The sequence below is a fragment of the Leptopilina boulardi genome, unplaced genomic scaffold, assembly GCF_019393585.1.
Source record: "Leptopilina boulardi isolate dan_hultmark-lab unplaced genomic scaffold, ZJU_Lbou_2.1 LbouV2_327, whole genome shotgun sequence".
NCBI classification, from domain to species: domain Eukaryota; kingdom Metazoa; phylum Arthropoda; class Insecta; order Hymenoptera; family Figitidae; genus Leptopilina; species Leptopilina boulardi.
In genome coordinates, this window is record NW_026137893.1 from 3,751,106 (window position 1) to 3,767,613 (window position 16,508).

At 20.1% G+C, this 16,508-nt stretch overlaps 1 protein-coding gene and 1 long non-coding RNA gene across 4 annotated transcripts in view; one reads left to right on the forward strand and one right to left on the reverse strand.

Annotated features, from left to right (window-relative positions):
- LOC127284882 (general transcriptional corepressor trfA-like) overlaps nt 1-16,508 on the forward strand; it is a 33,399-nt gene that overhangs the window by 1,476 nt on the left and 15,415 nt on the right. The gene's annotated exons all lie outside the window — the stretch shown is intronic.
- Nucleotides 1,041-5,016, reverse strand: LOC127284889 (uncharacterized). The gene is made up of 3 exons (XR_007843540.1): nt 4,613-5,016; nt 1,948-2,111; nt 1,041-1,640 (listed from the first exon to the last, which is right to left on the reverse strand). It is a non-coding gene; the product is annotated as an uncharacterized LOC127284889 (long non-coding RNA).

Below are 16,508 nucleotides of genomic sequence, written 5' to 3' on the forward strand. Positions count from 1 at the left end.
GCTCATAAAGAGTAATTAATTTAAATTATACGCAATTAATATACTTTATATAGCTATTAGTTATTTAAAAAGTGAAATTTATAATAATATATATCTATGAAGTGATGAATTTTCATGTATTAAGATTAAAAAAAAAATATTTTGCCGAATTCTTATTTATTATTTCAAAAATTGTTTAAAAATTTATTTTATTTTAATTATTTATTATTAATTTTGATAGTTTGTTACCTTAATTTTTATTTATTATAATTATTAATTTTATTATTTTGTATTTTTCTATTATCATGTGTATTTTTATATTTATTTATTTAATATAAATTCAGACCTCGGATTATATGACTTTCTCGACTTTTTTCAACTTTTTTCGACTTATTTTAATAAAAAGCGACTATTTCGACTTTTTTTTATATTTAAAAAAAAAAATTTAAATAAAATACGTTTTTTTTTTAGTATACAATGCAGAAATTCTTCAGATCTTCTCTATTTTAATTATTTAACACATTTTTAATTAAAATTTTTCATTAACTTAATTATTTTTAATAATTTTCATGAAATTCTTCACAAATTCAATTATCTTAATCTATTTTTCAATTCAAATTTTTATGAAATTTCATAATTGTTTATAATTTCAAAAAAAAAAACAAAAAAAAATTAGCAATAAATTTTAATTCAAAATCACTTGAAATTTAATTATTCAAAAATTAATTTATCTGAAAGCAATTATTCAATTAAAAACTTTTGGAATTCAATTTTTTTATGTGATTTTTTAATAAATTCTTCATCAATATAGAAATCACTAGAAATTATTTCTTAAAATTTCAAATCAAAATCAATTAAAATTCAATTAATTTAAAAATTTTCTATTATAAAATTAACTAAAATTCAATTATTTTCCAAATTTTCAAAAGAAATTCTAAAAATTAAATTATTTTCCAATTTTTCAATGATAATAAATTAAAATTGAAATTCAATTTTTTGAAAATTTAACTATGTGTAATCATTCTTCTTTTTCTTCCAAAACATAAATTATTTTCATTTCTGTAAAAATTTAAATATTATTCTCTGAAAATTAACAAAATCTTTTGAAATTCAAATATTTCTAAAATTATTCTTGATAATTATTCTTATATAGAATTATTCTCATTACAAAATTAATAAAATTAATTTAATATCTAATAACATTAGTTATTTAAAGGAAAATATTCATTAACCAATTAAATTTTGTTAAAATTGAAAAAATCAACTTTTTCAACTTTTTTTTGAATATAAATCGACTAAAACGACTTTTCTTGTGTCTTAAAGTCGATCCGAGGCCTGATATTCAATTTAAAATTGAATATAGAGAAAATAAATTATATATATTACGAAAATTTAATTCAATTGTTTTGGAGAAAATATATTGTTTTTGAGTGCCAAATAAATGTAAGGAAAGCAGGCTTTGTTTTGATGTAAGGAATTCGCTACACGTGAAATTTCTTGTTGTTGCACTTAGTTTAAGCAATGAGGCCTTAAAATGGAAAACAATATCTTCGTGGCATTTAAATTACAATACAATATATAGATATACCGTTTAGTACAGGTCTTTTTACCGATATAAAATTCCTTGCAAGTAAATGTAAGTTGAATAACCGCGGTGATCGCTTATCAAAATTTAAAAAAAAAGAAAATTAAATTTTATATAATTAAATATATAATTATTATTATATTATATTTAAATTTTATATAATTATATCATTGTTAACTTGTAAAATTCTTATAATTATCCAATTTTATTAAAATATTCTTTGTTTATGATAATTTAGTTTCGGATCCGCCAAAAAAAATGTTTATTATTTTTTGTTTAATAAACGAAATTTTTTTTTTTAATGAGTCCCAAACTAAATATAGTTTAAAATAAATGAAAAATAACAGTTAAATTTCTTTAATTAAAACCGTTTATATACGTACTATTTTTTTCTCCGAGAATCAATATTTAATTGACGATATATATGTGCAAGTTCGAAGGTCTCAATTAAAAGTTTCGAAACTTAAACCATATATGTATTATCACATGAGAAAGAATAATAATCAATGGATTGCCAAATTTGATGTTTTCCTCAACATTCAGTGACCTGGAAAGGAAAACGATTCTTATTTTAATATATTGAGAAACTGTTGATAAAAAATTGTGTATCTAAAAAAAAAAACAAATTAGAAAAAAATACATTGTAAAAATATCTCAGCTTTAAAAAACATTATTTTAAAGTATAATATTGTTGTTTTAATAGAAATTTATTTTTGTAAAAGTTTTATTTGAATAAAAAACTTGTCAAGTTTTTTATATTTTCAAGAAATTGATTTAAGAAAAATCATATTTAAAAAAAGTTTTTTAATGTTTTGAAAATAAAATTTTTCTATTGTCCTGCTTTTGGAAAAAAAAAAAAACAAAAATATTGGTACAGGCAAAGAATGAATTAAGAAAAATCAGAAAAGTTTCAGGCCTCGGATTATACGACTTTTTCGACTATTTCCGACTTTTTATTTCAAAAATACGACTTTTTTCGACTTATTTTAATAAAATGCGACTTTTTCGACTTTTTTTATATTTTTTAAAAAAAATTTTAAATAAAATATATTTTTTTTTTAGTATAAAATGCAGATCATCTTCAGATCTTCTTTATTTGAATTATTTAACAAATTTTTAATAAAAATTCTTCACTAAATTAATTATTTTTAATCATTTTAATGAAATTCTTCACAAATTCAATTATCTTAAACTATTTTTCAATTGAAATTTTTATAAAAATTTAACAATTGTTTATAATTTTAAAAAAATATCAAATAAAATTACATACCAAAAATTTTTAATTCAAAATCATAATTCAATTCAAAATCAAATAAAATTCAATTATTTTACAAAAATTTCAATTCAAAATCAACTAAAATTCAATTATTATCCAAAATTTCAATTCAAAATTAATTATTATCAAAATTTTCAATTAAAAATCAACTAAAATTGAATAATTATCCAAAATTTCAATTGAAATTCAATTATTTTCAAAAGTTTGAATTTAAAAGCTTCTAAAATTTAATTATTTTCAAATTTTTCAATTTAAAATCTTTTAAAATTCAATTATTCTCAAAAATTTTAATTCCAAATTCATTATTATCAAAATTTTCAATCAGAAATCAACTAAAATTGAATTATTATCCAAAATTTCAATTAAAATTAAATTATTTTCAAAAATTTGAATTTAAAAGCTTCTAAAAATTGAATTATTTCTAAAATTTGACATGGAAAATTTTTTGTAATTTAATAATTTCAATTATAACTCTAAGGAAATTCAATTAGTTTTAACTATTTTTATAATATTCTTTGAAAATTCAACTATCTGAAACTATTTTTCAATTAAAAATATGGTTTTCAAATTATTTTATTTTTGTCTGCAATTTCTAATAAATTTTTTAGTGAAATCATAAAAAATTATAAATTAAAAATCACTTGAAGTTCAAGTAATTTCAAAAATCTCACTTGTAAATCTTTGAAAATTCAATTACTTTTAAAAAATGTTATCCAAAAATTATTTGATAAATTATTTTTAGTTCTGTAAAATTTAATTATTGTCTGAAAATTAACAAAATCTTTTGAAATTCAATTATTTCTAAAAATTTCAACTTTAACGCTTCCAAAAGTATTTTTATTAAAAAAAAAATTTTATTTAAAAATCTGTAAAATATTATTGTTAAAATAAAAAAAATCTACTTTTTCGACTTTTTTTTTTTAATGTAAATCGACTAAAATGACTTTTTTTGTGCCTTTATGTCGATCCGAGGCTTGAAATTTATATTTCTGTTATATAAGTTTGAGAATTAAAAAAGAAGAGGCGAGAATACGAGAAGGAGTATTCTTCGAATTCAATATATAGTAATTATACAATATTGCAAAGTCGAGAAAAATAAAATATTGAAGGATAAATGGGATAAAAAAAATATCTTGATTGATCGTTGAGAATTTGATAAATATATATTAAATTCGACAAGTTAGGGAAATATTTCAATAAATTTTTTTTTTTGTAAAATATTTTGAGACACATTTTACCGCAGTTTTTTTTTATGATTAACGAAAATTTTCTATTTCTACGAAATTATGACTAAATTAGTAATTTTTAAATTTAACAAAAATTTAACATAATTAACTATAATTGTTATTTTTTTAATTATATAAATTAGATATAACAAAATATTATAATATTCTTTCATTTGCAAAAAATTATAAAACACTGTTTTCACGGAAATAAATTTGATAAATATTATTCAATCATTTACCTTGAAATTTACATGGATATTGATACTTATTTATTTTTATTTAGTTTTCTGCTACGGTGACAAGGTGAATGTCCCGAAGTAAATAATACGATTTCAAGTAATATTTATATATTATTAATTTGTATTTTTTTCATTTTATAGTTAAATTTTTGTTTTTTTTTTTTTTTTTGCTCGTCGGGTCAATTTTTTTTTCTTTCTTTATGGAGAAAAAAAAGTCGAAAGAAAGAGGGCGTTTTTTATTATTTATTTTTATAGAGGGTAAAGAGGTAAATTTTCTTCGTATTCCTATGATAAATTATACGGTTACCAGTTCAGAATGTGGCCTTGCGGCTATAAAGCGTACATCCTGCGTCCGCAAATCCACAGCAGCAGGACTGCGGCTTCACCGCACTAGTTGTGCTTGAATTCCTTTCTGGATTTTGTGTGTATATATATATAGTAAATTTTGCAGGTTACTTTCACCAAACACGTTTTACTATATGTTTATACAAACATTGTGAAACCAATTCGACCAATATTGTAGAATTAGATTTACTTTTATAGAAACCAAAACATTGCGAGCAATTGTGTTCATGTTTCATTTTCAATTTTAAACAATTTACTTTTTTCGTTCCTAATATACAATTTCAATTTATATAAAAAAAAATATAATTAAAAGTTAATATTTATGTGAAACACTGACAGAAAATCTAACCTTAAATGCAGTAGATTTCAAAATAGTCACGTGATCAAGTGAATTTAGTTACTTTGGTGTCAATATATCGATATTCGATATTTTTCGAGAAATTCATTTGTTTTCATTGTTAAATGTTAAATAACTGAAGAGTTAAAAATGAGGATTAATTAAAAACCAAAATCTACATTTAAAGTATTAAAATTTATTTTAAATAATTAATTAATTATTTAATAATTTATTTTAAATAGTTAATAAATTATTTAAAACTTAAAATTCAACTATCAGACGAATTCTTGGTTTTAGTTTCATAACCTAAAATTTTCCTATTTATATTTATTATAAATATCCGCAAATGATTTTAAAAACTTTTCTAATAATAATATCGATGAAGAATAATTGAAAATTGAAGAAGGAAAAAATTATTCAGGAGAAAAATTTTGGAAATGTTTTGATATAAGAGAAAATTTGAATTCACAAATAGAAAAAAAATGAATATTGAAGTGAACCAGACATGATTTTGTAAGTTATTTTATTATTATTATTATTATTATTATTATCATCAAATGATGTAAAAAAAATATTTTTGTTATCTGAAACTGTATATTGTCATTTAATTTTTTTTATTATTTAAAAAAAATATAGTATCAAATATTTTATTTTTGCTAAGTTTGAAAAAAAAACAACGTTTGATGAATCGCATTAGTGAGAATGCAGAGTCGTAAAATGTCAAATCATCAACAAAAATTGCAACTCAATGCTGACGTTTTTTTTTTTTTTTTTTTTTTTTTGAATAGAGAAACAGAGAGACGGTGACACTATAATTGAGGTGAAAGTCGACACCTCGAAAAATTGGACGGAAACTTCTTTTTTTTTTTTTTATCTAACCTAATTAAGAGCTGCGAAAAAAAGGAAAAAAATAAATTAAAGTGACAGATTATTATTAAAATAACATTATGAAATTCAATTAACTTACAATGATATAAAAAAAGAAATTGTAAAACTTTATTTGTTGTAAAATTCTTATGAGAAAAAATTTATTTTTGCGCTGAAAGAGAGTCGGAGCTTTTTTCATTGAAAATATTTGCAAATATAATTAAATATTGATAGTAAATTAATAATAAATAAATAGAATCAAAATTTGTGTTAAAATTCAATGAGGAAAAAAATGTGAAATTTTTATATATTTTTTTTTTTTTTTTTTTGGAAAAAAATAGCTGTACGTCCCTGATGAGAAGCCGATACCGTTACTCTTGAATTGTTCCACTTATTTGCGCCTAAATCGAATATGAACAGCGTATATATCTTTTCTTATATATATATAGCCTTTCTAAAGTATCAGAATAATTGTAAGATATTTGAAATAGTTGAATCTGCTTTTACATTATGTTATATAATAACTATACTTATTTACACTCGGTTGTAATAAAATCTTGTTTTGTTTGGGTTTTTACACGAATTTACCGAAATAATTAGTCATCTTCGAGAAATTGACCCACAGGGGAATTTTAATTAGCATTATCTCTCTTAAAAAAAAAGTATTATCTTTAAAGAGGGGGAAAAAAAATATGAGAAAAAAAATCAAAGAAAAAAGGAAACGAGGAAATTATGAGATTAGGTGTGAGAAATTAGAGGTGAAAGTACTGGGGATTTTTTCTTTTACTATTATATTTGAAAGTAACTGATGATAAAAGATAAGACTCGTGCGTTTGTTGCAGTAACCTTGTTATTAGATGAGTTTATATATAATATTGTTGAGAAAAGTTTTTTAATTAATTAACTTCATTATAACTCGTTGCTCTCGAAATGTATTTTTTTTTTCTAGGTCACATTGGAGTTATATGAAGATATAATAAGAAAGTTTAATTGCTTTTTAGATGCATAACAACTTTGTTGCAAAAAAGAAAAAAATCAAAATTAGATGACTTTTTTTTTAAAAAAAATGTGAAATTAAAAAGTTTTTGATTATTTTACAAGAGATGACGTTGCTTCTACAATAACAAGCCTCGGATTATACGACTTTTTCTTCAAAAATACGACTTTTTTTTCGACTTATTTTAATAAAATACGACTTTTTTTTATATTTAAAAAAAAAATAATTTAAACAAAATACGTTTTTTTAGTATATAATGCAGATCTTCAGATATTTTTTATTTCAATTATTTAACAAATTTTTAACTAAAAATTCTTCACTAAATTAATTATTTTTAATAATTTTAATTAAATTCTTCAAAAATTCAATTATCTTAAACTATTTTTCAATTCAAATTTTTATAAAAATTTAATAATTGTTTATAATTTTTTAAAAATTAGGGTAACTGCACCAGTGGTGGATCAATTAAGCCTACTAAATTTATTATTTTGACTTTAAAGGTGTACAGATTTTTTCAGATGAAAAATATAGGGTAATCTTTACAATAGTATGAATTAACAAGTCTTCAAGGACACTATCGTGTAGTTTTCGACCTGCTTGTAACGTTTACACCCCCTCACACCCTCATTCAACAATAAAATGACATTGCTCCAGTCGTGGATCATTTACCCCTTTACACTACACAAAAATAACTTAATGATGTAAATTTTTTTCCAAAAGTATTCTATATGGAAAGAATTGATTACTTTCTACTCTAAAAATTAAAAAAATTTAGACAAAACAATTATTTTTTAAGATTTCATGTGAAAAAGCATAAAATCAACAATTGTTGTATTGCTTTGTTTTCCTAAATATTTTCAAATGATTTTATTTCATAAAACTTATCTATACACCTCCCCTAAACGATTGAAACATTTAGTTCAATTAGAAATAGCTTATTTTAACCATTTTAACGCTGTTGATCCACCATTGGTGCCTGATCCACCACTGGTGCATTTACCCTATTAGCAAATAAAATTACCAAAAAATTTTAATTCAAAATTACTTGAAATTTTATTATTTGCAAAAATTTCAATTATTTTTCATGATTTTTATAATATTCTTCGAAAATTCAATTATCTGAAAGCATTTTTCAATTAAAAACTTTTGGAATTCAATTTTTGTATGTGATGTTTAATTAATTCTTTTATCAAAAGAAATTAATAAAAATTTCTTTTATTATAATTATTGTTTGAAATTTAACAAAATCTTTTGAAATTCAATTATTTTCAAAAATTTCAATTTAAAAGCTTCGAAAATTTAAATAATTTCTAAAAATTTTCATCTAAAATTTTTTGAAATTTAATTATTTTCAATGATTTTTATAATATTCTTCGAAAATTCAACTATCTAAAACCATTTTTCACTTAAAATGTTTTCAAATTATTCTATCTTTGTCAGCAATTTCTAATAAATTTTTTAATGAAATCATCAAAAAAATTTAATTAAAAATCACTTAAAGTTCAATTAATTTCAAAAATTTCAATTGTAAATCTTTGAAAATTCAATTACTTTTAAAAAATGTTATCTCTAAAATTATTTAATAAAATTTTTTTAGTTCTGTAAAATTTAATTATTGTCTGAAAATTAACAAAATCTTTTGAAATTGAATTATTTTTAAAAATTTCAACTTTAACTTTTTTTAAATTATTATTATTTAAAAAAAATTTTTATTTAAAAAACTTTTGGAATTCAATTTTTTGTATGTGATTTCTAATTAATTCTTTATTAACAGAAATCGTTAAAAATTTCTCTTATTATAATTATTATCTGAAATTTAACAAAATCTTTTGAAATTCAATTATTTTTAAAAATTTCAATTTAAAAGCTTCAAAAATTTAATTATTTCTAAAATTTTCCATGGGAAATTTTTTGGAATTTAATAATTTCAATTATAACTCTAAGGAAATACAATTATTTTTAACTATTTTTGTAATATTCTTTGAAAATTTAACTATCTGAAACTATTTTTCAATTAAAAATATGGTTTTCAAATTATTTTATATTTGTCTGCAATTTCTAATAAATTTTTTAGTGAAATCATCAAAAATTTAAAATTAAAAATCACTTGAAGTTGAATTAATTTCAAAAATCTAAATTGTAAATCTTTAAAAATTCAATTTTTATTTAAAAATCTGCGTAAAACTTGATTAAGTATTGCCTGAATTTTTGTTGACCATCAAAACTAAAAAGTAAAAACTATGACAAAATTTTTAATTCGAATAAACTTCTTAAATCAGATTTAAAAAAATTATAAAAATGTAAATTTAAGAATTTTTTAAAAAATTTGTCCTACTTAAATAAAAATTTTGAAAATTTGTCTTACAATTATTTTGATTCTGAAATATTCGAAATAAATTTTCTTGATAATATTCATTATAGAATTATTCTCATTACAGAATTAATAAAAAGAATTAGATCTGAAATAAGAAAAAAAAACTTTTAGTAAAATCTTGGCTGTATTTTTTCTCAACAGTACAGTAAAAAATAACTTATTAAAAAGTAAACTACTAGAGAATTCATTTTCTAATTTAATTTAGTGAGAAATTTTTACTAATTTAGAGTCATTTTTCACTAAAACTTTAGTAAAAAAAAAAACTAAATCATATATTAATACTTCAATAAAAGTTAGTGAAAATTCTCACTAATACAAATTTACAGTAATTTTTGGTTGAAAAAAAAATTATATTTGCGACTAAAACTTTAGTAAAAAAAAAAAATATTACTAATATTTTATTAAAAATTAGTAAAAATTTATACTAATTTGAATTATAAAAATTAGTAGAAATTTCTCACTAATTTACTAAATTAGTTAGCAGAAATTTTTTTTTAATTAACATATAGCTTAAAAATGAATATAATTATAATTAGTAATTTTTAACTAAATTGTTAATATAAATTACAAACAATTTGAATCAGTGATTGAATTTTTGCTGTTAAATTAAATATTTTTACTATGTAATTCCTTAGAGAGTGAAAATTTTTTTTTAAATTGACAAATAGAAAAAATGAAGATTTTATATGAAATGTTTTTCTAAAAAAAAAAATACGTATTTTTCTTTTTTACAGAACACGTGTATTATGCGAATCATCATGAAAGTCAGGGTAACGATTGGCTTTTATTCAAAACCAGAAATTATAAAGATCCTTTGGTTGATTATTAAAAGTGAGGAGAAAAGGAGGGGGTTTCTTTTTTTTTTTTTTTCAACTTGCGTTCATATATCGTAAACTCTCGTAAGAGTTTAGTGTGTGCGGAATTCATTCTGAAAACCGGTAGGACGAGTTCTTCGGTGACCAGATACCAGAATGCCTTTTCTCGTGGGACTTCCCGTACCTGGTGTATACCATTCCCTAGGTTCACTACACTTGAAAAGTGTACAAACGCTCGTAAACTCTATATACGCAATCGTGCCAAAGTCTCTTTTTACACCTTTTGTATGTAACCTCTTCTTTCCTGTCCGCATCTTCACTGCTCTTTCTCTCTGTTGTTGTTGTTGTTGTTGTTGTCGTTACACTCCTCAAATTGAGAGAGAGTTTCTTTGTTTTCTTTTTTTTTTTCCTTTGTCGATCGTCTTATATTTACCCACAGCTTCCTCTCTTATCTTTTTTTGCTTTTACAATATTCATGGTTTCAAATAAAAAAAAAAAAAAAAGAGAGTGAAAACTTTATCGAAGTTAGAAAATCTATTTGTGCTAAATGGAAATTCGATCAAAAGTAAATTTTCTTAAAAATCCGGTTTTATAAGGAGGTTCAAAAATAATTATTAAATATATAAAAATAATTATTAAAATTTGGTACAATTTTGAAAAAAATTATTTCGAGCCAAAATTTTTTTGTTAAATAATAATTATTTAGCAATTAATAAGAATTTTTATTTAATAATTATTAATCAATTAATAATTATTTAGCAATTAATAATAATTATTTATTACTATCATAATTTTTTTTTGGCCCTTAATATAATAACAATTTTTTTTTCTTTGTTCTTCATTTCATTGACCAACAAATACAGAAAAAAAAATTATATTATTTTTGTCTTTAAATAAACAATTATAATTTTTATTTAATTTTTATAAATATCTCAAATTTTGTTATTTAAATTGATTTTCTAAAATTTTGTTTATTTTGTTAAATAAATGTTTGGTTTAAATAATAAAATAAGAATAAATACAAATTTTACATTATATGCATTTAAATAACAAAGAAAATATTTTTTAACATTTATCAGAATTGTAAAGAATCATTCAAAGAACAAAATAAATTTATTGTTTGTAAAAATTTTAGATAAAAATTATAAAAATAACAAATTAATTTTTTAAAAAAAACTAAGTTAAATAATTTTATTATTTAACAAATTTTGGGTCGTAATAATTTTTTTTTATTATACAAATGGATTTTTGAAAATTTAAAATTAAATTATTATTTTTTTTTTTTGGCGATAAAATCAATTTTTCTTTTTCAATCAATCAATTTTCTTTCTGTTTTCTTTTTATGATCTTAACTTGTTTCTCTCTCTCTCTTTTTTTTTTGAAAGTCTTTAATCATTGTCTCGAGGCTTTTATTACATTCTATAAGTATAAGAGCGAGTGATTCGTGTAATCGAAAGGGGGCTCTTTGTTAAAGGCCATATAGAAAAGATTGACATTTAGAGAGGAATTGTTGCATTACGGGATTATTGTTTCGAGAATACCGATGCTGAGACTCCTCTCTTATCGATGAATATCATCTCTCAAAGATTTGTTTCATTTGAAAGTAATATATTTCATATATTATTTATAATTTTTGTATTTTATTACCAGACACGGCTAATTATTTAACATATAATATGAAATTGCAAAAATATTTATTTATGTGACTTAAATATTTAATAATATTAATAAATTAACTAATTTATTGCGATTAATTATTAATTTATTATTATTATTATTATTATATTAAAATTAAGAAATTATTAATAATTTAATAGCAATAATAAGTAATTAATAATTGTTTAGTAATTAATTAAATTTTAATTGATATTTTTCAAAAAATATTGATTTTGAAAATAGGTATTTGTAATTATTACATTTTTTTTTATTTTATTTTGTTATTTCTTGTATATTTTGTATTTTTCGTTAAATTTTTATCTATATTTTTTTTCATATATATAAATATAATATTTTACAAGAAATTAATTTAGTCGAGATAGAACGATGGATAATTTTAGTGACAATTTTGATAATTAGAATTCTCCGCACCCTTTTCTTCACCCAAATTCGTTATACAAGTAAAAATAAACGAAATTTTTTTTTTCGACTCCGTGGAAATCAGTTTTTTTTTTTTACTAATTTTTAAATTTTGTTAAAAAAAGAAGATTAAAAATTTTTTTTACAAAAAAAACGAAAGAAAAATTTTAATTTAATTATTTTAATTTTTAAACTGCAATAATATTTAATATTTTAATTATTGTAAATGATTTTTAATTCTTATTTAATTGTTGAAATTGAAATTTTTTTAAATTTATTTATTTTTATTTATAAATTAATTATATTTTAGAATTTTTGTCTTTGAATTGAATAATGAAGCAATAAATTTTCAGTATATGTTAATTAATTATAATTGAAAAAAGTTATCGCGGTAAAATCTATAAAAAATTTCAAAAGTGATATTTTTCACATTTTGTAACAACGGAAACGGAAAGTGAAATCATAAATCTCAACTCATAAAAAGTTACATAATTTTGACCAATAATCATTTTTTAACCCGTGTGTAATTTCAAGGCTTACCCGATATATGATAAATCCAAAACTATCTTAAAATTTACTCTAATTTAATTTAAAAAATTAAAAACCTAAAAATTTCGAAAGGAATTGAATTATTTTTGAATTAATATCTGATTTTTTATTTCATTAATTCTTTTTCTATTATTATTATTATTATTATTATTATTATTATTATTATTTGGAAGTACATCCTTATTAAATTATTTTTAAATGAATTTATTTTTTTTATATTTCAAATAAATTTATAAATTGATTTTTTTTTCAACTTCACTATTCAAAAAAATAATGAGTCACGTGAGGTGAAAGTTGAATAAGAAAAAAATTACACGTTTTCTCTTGAATATTTATGAAATGATTATTAATAATATATATATATATATATAACATGTTTCAACTATTTTTATATACATTTATTTTGTAATGAAAAATAATATATATAGAAAGGTAGTGCAAGATTACTTATTATCAGTGAAAAAGTACCAGGGTGTACCAATCGCGTGATGTATTTCATTCGATCCTCCCTCTGAAAAGTTCACTTCATAAAATATGTGATTTACAATGTGTTTTCAGTTTCAACTGTAAAAAATATTTCTTTTACAGTTCAATGAAAAAAAAAAAAAAATTAAATTGAATTTATTTGAAAAATACTACTTTCTTTCAATTTTTGCAAATAATTTACAAAACAAATTTTTCTTTTTAAAAAAAAAAAAAATGTTAATATTATTTTCTGAAAAAAAATTATTGCAATAATTTGAATTCTTCTTTTATAAAAAAAATTATTACAACAATTTTAATTATTACTTTATAATTATTAATTATTGTTTTATAATTACGTATTATTTTTAATAATTTTATAAGAATTAAATTTCTGGGTACATACACTATCGAATATAAATTTCAGTTAAATGTAATTTTACTTGATTGCAACAAAATTTTAATTGTCTTTAATTATATTCTTTTTTAATCTGATAGTAGGTACATTCCGAATGTTTGAGATAAATTTTCTTTCAACAATATTAATCGCTTCATTGTTTCAGAATGAATGTTTGTTAATTGTTTACTAAATTAATTGAGAGGATTAAAAAATAATAAAATTATTAATAAAATTATAAAATAAATATTATTATTAATAATAATAATAATAATAATATTATTATTATAGAGATTATATTAAAATTATAAATATATATATTATCGTAAATTTATATTATAAAATACAAAAGTTTTTTTTAAAATAAGATTAAAAAAATAAAATTTAATAATTAAAAAAAAATAAATTTCTAAATTTAAAAATCATTAAATTTTCAGTTGATGTTAAAATCTTTTAAAATGAAAATTGACGAAAAAGAATATATCGTATATAGAAAATGAAACGACTTTCATAATATCAGCCTAAAAATACATATATGATGACTCTCATCAGATTGAGAAATTTCGAGAATCTTTTCACATCCTCTGCCAATTCCTGACTTGTCTCTCAAATATACATGTATATCTAGCTATATGGTTTTGTTTATTTCAGACAGAAAAAAAAAAAAAAAAAAAAAAAATAAGAGTTGAACTCTGTGATAACTATCGTTCCGGAATAATATTGTGCGTGAGACACGCGATACCAGTTTACTCCCAGAATCAAGCATTATTGTGCGTTTGTGGTTAACTCACACGAATGTTTTTTTTTTTGTTTTTTCTTCACAAAATGCAAAATACAAATCTCCTTTGCATATATGCATTTTTTTTCTGTTTTCGTAAAAAAATTTCAAATTATCTACAAAAAAAATCCATTTTTATCAAATTTTCGAAGATAAAAAAAAAATAAAGTTTCTTCAAAAAAATGTTTTAGGTCTTTGAAAAATTAAAAAACAATTTTTTATTAAATATTTTTAAAATTTATTTCAAAGAATTTTTTTAAGCTATCATAAAGATTTTTTTTTTGTAGATTTTTTTCGAAAAACATTAATTATCTTTGTTCAAGTGAAAATTAGATTAAAAAAAAAAAAGCTCGCGACCCTGTAATTATGCTGTACGCGCGGGTCATCATCCGCGACCTGCTTAATTAATCGCGCAAAAGGACGTAATTGATGAAATTTAATTAGTCTTTCGTATTATTTTACACCAGGAAAAAAAAGAACAAGTTACCGTTGTCTATTTATTATTATTATTATTTTTTTTTTTAAGTAACCAACTTTAAAATTTATAGAGCGTGTTGTAAATTACGCGAAATGCATGCGCGTCTTAACGGGCTGTTTATTTTTCTTTTCACAAAATTTTATTATTTTTTTCCCCCAATTTTTATTTATTTATTTAACAAATTAAATCTGACTCCAATATAAAAAAAAAACAGTTATTTAATAAAAACAAATTTAAATATTCAACGAGAGTTTTTTTTTTTTTTCTGAAAATGTGAAATTCTATATAAAATTTCCGTAACATAATAATTTTGAAAAAAAATAAAATAAAAATTTGACTAAAAATAAATTTTAAATTTAATTAAATGAAAATTCTAATAAAATTAATTTTTGAGCTTATTCATATGTCACAAGGAAATTCAAAAAATTATAATAAAGTCGTGTATGTTGGTACTTTATCTTCTCTTTGAAATAAATAAAATATATATGATCCAAAGCAAAGATGAAAACATGCATTTAAAAATCAATTTGATGGTTTTTGTCACCTTTTGTGTTTGAGAGATGTTTTGAAATTGTATATATATATAAGAATTGAATATGAAGTGGTTGAAATTATTCAAGATGGAATTTATATATATATATATATATATATATATATATATATAGTGATGTATAACATATAGTCAGGTCACGGATCGTCTCGAGAGGGACGTGAAAGCATTCATGTTTTATCATCCAGGTCCTTATACACGTACACATTCTCTTAATATAATCACCCTTATCATATATTTATTTGTATTGCTCTATTCTCAATGCTACTCCTATTTTTTTCTTTGTATACCAGCAGTTACCAACATTCTTATAACAATTATGCAATTCATTTTAAATGAAACTTAAGGATTTTTCGCATAATATATAATGAAATTCTTTTCAATTTACTCACAATAAATAAATTTCAATTATTTTCACTTTCATTTCTTGCAATTTTCTCTCGTTTTTCTATTTTCATTAACGTATTGTCCTTTAATCGTTTTATTGCTGAAATATTTTACAAAAATTTTTTAAATTAAAACTTTCATTATACAGCCCTCGGATTATACGACTTTTTTCGACTTTTTTTTTCAAAAATACGACTTTTTTCTCGACTTATTTTAATAAAATGCAACTTTTTTTTACACTTAAAAAAAATGTAACAAAATATGTTTTTTTTTTTAGTATACAATGGAGATCTTCTTTATTTCAATTATTTAACAAATTTTTAACTAAAAATTCTTCACTAAATTAATTATTTTTAATATAATTTTAATTAAATTCTTCAAAAATTCAATTATCTTAAACTATTTTTCAATTCAAATTTTTATAAAAATTTAATAATTGTTTATAATTTAAAAAAAAAAATCAGCAAATAAAATTACCAAAAATGTTTAATTCAAAATCACTTATAAAAATAAATTATTTGGCAAAAACTTTAATTATTTTTAAATGATTTTTATAACATTCTTCGAAAATTCAATTATCTGAAAGCATTTTTCAATTAAAAACTTTTTAAATTCAACTTTTTAATTGATTTTTATAATATTTTTATAAAATTTAATAATTGTTTATAATTTTAAAAAAATATTAGCAAATAAAATTACCAAAAATTTTTAATTCAAAATTACTTGAAATTTTATTACTTGCAAAAATTTCAATTATTTTTAATGATTTTTATAATATTCTTCGAAAATTC